Source organism: Rhineura floridana, chromosome 3 (assembly GCF_030035675.1).
Source record: "Rhineura floridana isolate rRhiFlo1 chromosome 3, rRhiFlo1.hap2, whole genome shotgun sequence".
NCBI classification, from domain to species: Eukaryota; Metazoa; Chordata; class Lepidosauria; order Squamata; family Rhineuridae; genus Rhineura; species Rhineura floridana.
The window spans coordinates 192,465,505-192,473,089 of record NC_084482.1 but is presented as its reverse complement, the minus strand read 5'-3'; the positions used below and the strand labels follow the sequence as shown (position 1 = coordinate 192,473,089).

The window sequence follows — 7,585 nt, the reverse complement described above, 5'->3', positions numbered from 1 at the left end:
AATGAATGAATGACAATGGCTTTGTAAATAAGCATTTTGGTGTCCTGAGAATATCCTGATCCTCGAACACTCTATGCTTCATCAAGAAGCGCCAAAAGAACCGCGTTAGAAATGCGGAATCGGAGCATCGTGTCATACTGCTAACATACCGCCATCGTGTGGCGGAAACATGGAATGCCAGCTGTCATGGTTGGAAAGCTGAGCGGCAGATAGACACACGTACACTATATATTACGGCTGCTTTTCTGAAGAACAGACGATATTATATGCTCCCCTTTGCACATTAACCGGAGAGTAATCCCTACTGAACACAGAGAAACTGCCAAATCAACGGATAAAATCGGCGTGCACGACATACATGGTCTATTCCCATCTGTCTGCAAATACTTTTTTCCCTCCATGTTAAATTGGTCGGGTTTACAGAACATGGTTGAAATGCGTTGCTTTACTGTGTGGATTACATCGCCTTTAACATAAATATCAAAACGCGAGCAGACAGGCTTTTCTGTTTCGTCAACATAATGTGTAATTCGAGACGAGTGGTGAGACGAGTGGCAAAGAAACGAAACCGTGATTGCAGCGACACTTATTTACTATGACTAAGCAATATTAACACATGCCTTCGATAGCTCAGCTGGTAGAGCGGAGGACTGTAGAATTACTTACATAGTTATCCTTAGGTCGCTGGTTCGATTCCGGCTCGAAGGACAGTTTGTTTTCTCCCCCCCATCACTGCTATTAAATATTCTATCAGCGTTCAGATGTATTCTTTATTTATTGTATGGTGTATTTTTTTAAAAAAGAGATAGAAAATTAATTTTATCTGTTTTTGCGCTTTCTGATCCTGGGCTTGGGTTGAGCATGTGAACATTGACTGAAGTCCTAAACTTGCTGAATTGATGGGACTTACCTGCGAGTAAGCAGGCACAGGATCGTGCTGTTTGTCTTTAAACCTGGCTGCCCAAAAGCAACTTCAAAATCCACACTCCAGCACTACCTATATTGAGACGGACCAAAATATTACAAAGCGTGGCAAGCTTTCCAGTTCAGAACAGGTCATCTGGCTAGATTATTATTTTATGCTGCATCTGGAGTTTCCTTGTGCAAAAACGAAACAGGGACAGGAATTTAACTTTTGGAAAATGCTGGTGTGTAGGATTGGTCCTAAGATCTGCGATTGGTTCCTTGAAATTGTAATGCTACCACGCTATTGGACGCTGAAGAAGCAAACGCTATTGGATGGTCTATTGACTTGGGTCACCCCCATTGGTTGCTGCTTTTTAAGTGAGCCATCCCGCTGCTGCTTTTCTTCTCTTTAGTCTCTCCTCCCTCCTCCTGAGCTTTGAGCGCTTGGGTTCTTTAATGAAGACCTTAAAATACCAGGTTTTCTTGTTAGCAGATACGGAAGAAGACAGAGCGAGCTCGCTGATACGTACGTGCAGAGTTCAAGAACAACTGTTGGTCACATGTACAGTCTGTCGGCGTGGTTAGGTACATAAGGAAGCTGCGTTACACCTACTCAAGGCATTGGTTCATGTACCTCAGTATTGTCTCCACTGACTGGCAGCGGCTCTCCAGGGTTACCTAAAGGCAGGTGCCTGTTATCTTTCCCCAAAATGTATTGTCCTTCGAGCCGGAATCGAACCAGCGACCTAAGGATTACTACGTTTATTCTACAGTCCTCCGCTCTACCAGCTGAGCTATCGAAGGAGCACGCTGGGAGTTTGAAGGAGCGTCTTTTGAACCAGCCTGGTCAGGGTGTTTTGTATTGGTAAACTGAACCGACAGTGCTTATAAATAGGCATCTTTAAAGTCGTGCTTATTTAAACATGTTAACAGTGCAAATGAACAAGAATCAAAATTTAGTCACACACTACTAAATCAGCGCCTGTTAGCGTGGTCATCCTGTTAAATACATCTGAACTGATTGATCAGATGATTTTTAATCAAATGATTAAATTCTGCATGAATTTGCTTGCAGCAAACAGATACGGATTGGAAGAGGAAGTCTGTGTGTGTGTGCAGGGGTGCTTCTTCTAACATGGTACTTGCTAAATGCAGTTTTTAAAGTACTTTCATTAAAATTTATCTTTTTTTAAGCATTGCGTTATTAGTTGCTGATATGTTTTTAATCAATTGGGAGGTGTTTAATCAATTCATATAGCCAGTGTTTTTCTGGTTTAAAAAATGAGGTGTTGGTACTCACTCATATCTTGACAAAAGTGTTGTGGGTGCCGTTTTGTGTTAACAACAACAACATTTTGTTAACAACAAGAAGAGGTGCCAGTACTCCTTTTGTGAGTTCAATCGCAAAAAAAAAAATGCATATAACAAATTAATCAAATAAACATTAACATAAGAAGAGCCCTGCTGGATCCAGCCAAAGACCCATCTAGTCTAGTACCCTGTTCTCACAGTGGCCAACCAGGTGCCTCTGGAAAGCCTGCAAGCAGGACCTGAGTGGAACAGCAGCACTCTCCCCACATGTGATTCCCAGCAACCAGCATTCAGAGGCATGCTGCCTCCAACAGTGGAGGCAGTACATAGCCAGTGTGGCTTTACCCTCCCTTAAATATTGTAGCTCTAGCTTATACACACATTGGGCTGAGCTTGGCATGCCACTAACTAACCCACAATTCAGCCACATCATAGGCATAGCCAGACAAAAACTGATCAAGTAGTAATTCGCCACAGCATGTATGTAACTCCTGGGTAAGTTGACCATCTGTATCTGCTAAGTGGTTAGAAGAATATTGCTGCTCCTGTTCTTCATAAATACCTAGTGGTTGTCTTCCTGGAACAAAACCTACATATTTCACATTTCTGTTCTCAACCACAGACAGGCAGATGCTTCTGGGAGCTGAAAAGCCAGGTATGAAGGCCATGATCTCCTGTTGTTTGTCCCCAACAAGTGCTATTAACAGGTATACTGTTTCTGTACATGGAGGTTCCTTTTGTCTCATAGCTGCTGATAGACCTGTCAAATCCTTTTTCAAAGCAGCTTCTAGCCAGCTACTACATCAGGCTGTTGTGGAATCCATGAACGTTCTCTGAAGAATACTTCCTTTTCTTAGTCCTGAGCCTCCAGCCAATCAATTTCACTGGGTCTCCCCAAGTTACAGCAGGGGCATAACACTGTCAGGCAGGGGGGCAGTGGGCACAACCCTATTCCTTTTCCCTTTTCCACGTGTGTGTATTGGGGGGAGGGAGAATGGGGTTGCCATCCCCTGCTATCAATGATGTGTGCACCAACCATGCCAGCAGCAAGCGTGAGAAGGGGCCCCACGCGCATCACCATTGTATGCATGTAGAACAGGCCTCCATCTGGCCCTTAGGACTCTCTCCAGGCCACACCCCCTCCTGAGCTGCCACACCCCTCAACAGCTGTGCTTGGAATAGGAGTGGTTTTGCCTGGAGGAAATGTGTCCATGAACTCTGATCATGCCTCTTCCTTGCCCTGATGTATGAGCTTAAAGAAACTAGTCTCCTGCACAAAGGACAAAATCATTTTATTGCTGTGCCTGACCACCACCAGCTTTTAGCCCCTGGAAGGTTGTCCACAAGGGAATGTGGCCCTCAGGCTGAAAAAGATGCCCTACCCCTGACACAGAGGTCCTCTACACAGGGGAAGAACCTGGACCAATTGTGGATGAGCTCTAGGTGTGAACATTGATATGCACATAGGGGCCTTTCTCACACTCACCTAAAAGTTTTCCAGCAAGAGTGTTTGACATATGTCAGGGTTAGTCCATGAGGCTCTGTGACCATCTTTCCACATTTTTTAACACCTGAGAATGAAGGATGAAGTGTGAGAAATGCATCTAGTTTCTGTTCCCTGAATTTTTACTAGGTGCAGAAATGTTAGATTCTCCACAGTACTTGGCAGGGCATCACAGATGATCAGGTTACCAGATAGTTACATGCAGCACCTGAGATTATTACCATCTGAGAAATGGTAAATTGTGTTCACCCTGATAATACTACTACTACTATTGTGTAGTCTGTTAAGGGTGCTGGGAACTGTAGCTCTGTGCGAGGTAAACTACAGTTCCCAGAATTTAAGGGCGGGCTTGTGCTTGGAATGTACTTTAAAAGTCTGATGTGTGCGCAGCCCAGAGGAGCCATATGACCATATAGTACACAATCAAGCACAACTGCCCTGCATACACTAAAATGGTCGAGTGAGTTACTTTGGTTCGGATGTTAATACTTGCTTAACTGGGGTAGAAAACTGACTTCCTGCATAGCTTCTCATTTCCAGGAATCCCAAATTATGGCAAACATTTCCAGTCAGAATGTATTGTAATCTGACCATTTTTGTTTTTCCGGAACAGAAACCACTTCGGCAGCACTCACATTGCTTAGCTTAAGGAAATCTACTTGGGCATGAAATAAAATTGCTCTAGACATCAAAGGAACCTCAACCCACAAACCCCTACCAATGGGGGGGGGTCCTAGAACAGGCTAATACCTGACCCATGCACCTGATCTGCTCCCCAATTTTTTTTTCCTGCATGTCCAAAAGGCCCCACCAATTTTTGCAGTGGCAACAAAGGTTTCACTTAATACAGCATTTAAAATGATATTCAATACTATTAAATGCATATGACAAAAGGATAGATTTTGTGTGGCACCTAAAATACAGCAAACAATCAGTTTGAAGTTTGAACCCCCTCTTCCAAGGATTTACCTTCCTTTGTGTCTGTTGCCACCTGGTGGGTCTTTTGAAACAATCTATTCAAAGATCATTTAATTAATGACAGGATTTTACAAGAGCTGCCAAAAGTAAGGAGATTGCCAGATCAACCTTCTGCCAAACAGAGGAGAGATCAGGCATTGCCAAGAGGCTTGCCATTAGGCTCACAACCCACCCTCCAATTTTCTAAGATAAAGCCACCAAATTTCCACTCAGCAGGGTTTGCCAGGGATTTGAACTCAGAACCTCTCGCATCTTATGAGAATCATACCCCTAGAGCAGCCTTTGCCAAGCTAGTGCCCTTTAGATGTTTTGGACTACAACTCCCAAATGGGAATTGTAGTCCCAAGGGCACCAGGTTGGCAAAGACTGCTAGACCAAGCCAGGCAGACATTGCATGCAACAGCAGAGCACCTCTCTGATCACTCACTTGTTTCATCAACAGCAGCTGCCATACACAATCAAAGCTGGAGAAAGGCTACAGCTCAGTGCTAGAGCGTCTGCTTTGAGTGCAGAAGATCCCACATTCAATCCCTGGCATATCCAGTTAGGGCTGGGCAATGAAACCCTGGGAAGCCACTGCTAGTCAGTGCAGATAGTACTGGGCTAGATGGACCAAGTGTTTGACTCAGTACAAGGCAGCTTCCTAAGTTTCTATGAGTTGTATGCAGTGCTAATTTTTTTCTTTTTTGGTAAAAAATGAGGTGCCGGTATTCATATCTTGATAAAAGCGTCACGGGTGCCAGCACAAAAAAGATGTCATGGGCAATTTTAAAAGGTGATGGTCCTTTGTACCGGTGAGTACCATCACAAAAGGCACTGGTTGCACTTATGGAGAACGGGCCTGTAGTTAGTCGTGACAGCAACAGCAAAAGAGGTTTTGAGACTTGTCCATCCAAGTTCCTCCAAGAGTCATGGCGCGCCATTCGAGTTCCCTACTGCTAGAATATCCTTTTGTGTCGTCTGGTTCTGCGTGCAGTGGCAGACTCCTACGACTCTCTCTCTTAATACTTGGGGCTATCTGTGATGTTGAATGTTGGAAGATTCAGGATGGACAAAAGAAAGTACTTTTTTATGCAACGCAGTTAAACTATGGAATTTGCTCCCACCAGAGGCAGTGATGGCCAGCTTAAAAAAGGATTAGACAAATTCATGGAGGATAAGGCTATCAATGGCTACTAGCCATGAGGGCTATACTTGGCATCCATAGTTGGAGGCAGTAAGTCCTGCTTGTGGGCTTCCCACAGGCATCTGGATGGCCACTGTGAGACCAGGATGCTGGACTAGATGGGCCACTGACCTGATCCAGCAGGGGATTTCTTATGTTCTTAATACTGCAGTCTTATGACTGCACTCGTCTCTCACCAAACAGACACTGAGCGAATAAGGTGTAGTGGATAGAGAACCTGACTGAGGGCACAATCCAACTCAGGGGAAGCCAGCATAAGTTGTGCTGGAGCAAGAGAAGCCAGGGTAAAGTTCCACCACATCCAATTGCCATTCAGGAGCTTCTGGGTTGGCTGAATGCTGGCTCAGCCAGAAGCTGTGTGCAGGGACCAAAAAGTAAAAGCCTGCTGTCTCAAATACCCCTACCAGGGAATAAGCCCTCCATTAACTTCTGTTGCAATTACTTTCTTAGACTGACCTTTTTCCTGGCATAACTTTTCCCTGGATTGGGACTTGCAGCAGCGCTCTGAACACAATTTGGATATGGTCTAAGTCTCCCCACCTCAACCCCTCCTCTGACATGCCCCCAACATGCCCATTTTTCAGGCCTTATGCCGACTCCATTTGCACCAGTTTTGGCTGAGCCAGCTGGGTCCTGGCTGGGACCCAGCCGGCTCAGCTGGAGATTCGCCACATCCAATTCCCCTCAACCTAGCATAAATGCAAGTTGGATTGCGCCCTTAGAGGATGGAAGATCTGCACTAAAAACTGATAATGTTTTTATACCAGATCATGGCTTCCTGGGTTCCAAGAATCTTTGCAATTGTATTTCAGTGAGGGTGCTGAAAATTATTTAAAGAGACCTCCAGCTCCCCTCACAGAACTTTAACTCCTAGGATTTCTTGGTCTGGGGAGAGAGATATACTATTAAGTCTAGCATGGGAGATACTTCCTTACATAACAGTGAAATGCTTTCACATGCATGCCAGCCTTACTTTTTTAAAGAACTGTTTTTAAAATTGTCTAAGGTTGCCACCTTATTTTATTAACCTTGCTCCTATGCATTCAAAAGCTACCTGACACACATAAATTCAGTAAGTGGCTTTATTTTTCCTGGTATACAAATGAAGTGAAGGTGAAAGCTTCACCTGCTAAAATGCCTGCCTGGTGGGGTGTTGTTAAAGGCACAAGAGCTCTTAGCAATCCCAATACTGCAACCTTAATGCATGTTTATACAGAAGTCCAACTGTGTTCCATGAAGCTTACTTCCAGGTAAGCATGCAAAGGTCTGCATCAGTGCAATATAATCCTTTACATGTTTACTCAGAAGTAAATCCCACTGAATTCCTTAGTAAGCATTCAGTTAGGGATGCAGGTCGTGGCTGTAATCTTGTACAGGCTTACCTGGGAATAATTCACATTGAATTCAACGGACTTCTGAGTAGACATGCACAGGATTGCCCTATTAATATATTTCCAAATGCATGGACCATTCAGGCTTCATATAGACCCAAGGAACAAAATCTCATTAACTGTCCAGCTTTTTAAAATCAGCCATGGAAAGACTCTCAGCTCTCCGTAAAAATTACCAAAAAAAAGCCCTCAAACCCTCATTGTATTGCCCCATTTCAAGGCGTTGGTCCCTCATTGTTCCTCTCGACATCTACACTACAAACACAAACCGGTTCCAAAACTAGTTTAGCTAGTATGGGGCTGCTCCCA

The 7,585-nt window shown here is 44.2% G+C and overlaps 2 non-coding genes across 2 annotated transcripts; one reads left to right on the top strand and one right to left on the bottom strand.

The window, feature by feature from the left end:
- Nucleotides 1-619: 619 nt before the first annotated feature.
- TRNAY-GUA (transfer RNA tyrosine (anticodon GUA)) lies at nucleotides 620-708 on the top strand. The gene is given in 2 exon segments: nucleotides 620-656; nucleotides 673-708. It is a non-coding gene; the product is annotated as a tRNA-Tyr (tRNA).
- Nucleotides 709-1,624: 916 nt separating this feature from the next.
- Nucleotides 1,625-1,710, bottom strand: TRNAY-GUA (transfer RNA tyrosine (anticodon GUA)). The gene is given in 2 exon segments: nucleotides 1,625-1,660; nucleotides 1,674-1,710. It is a non-coding gene; the product is annotated as a tRNA-Tyr (tRNA).
- Between the last annotated feature and the right edge of the window lie 5,875 nt (nucleotides 1,711-7,585).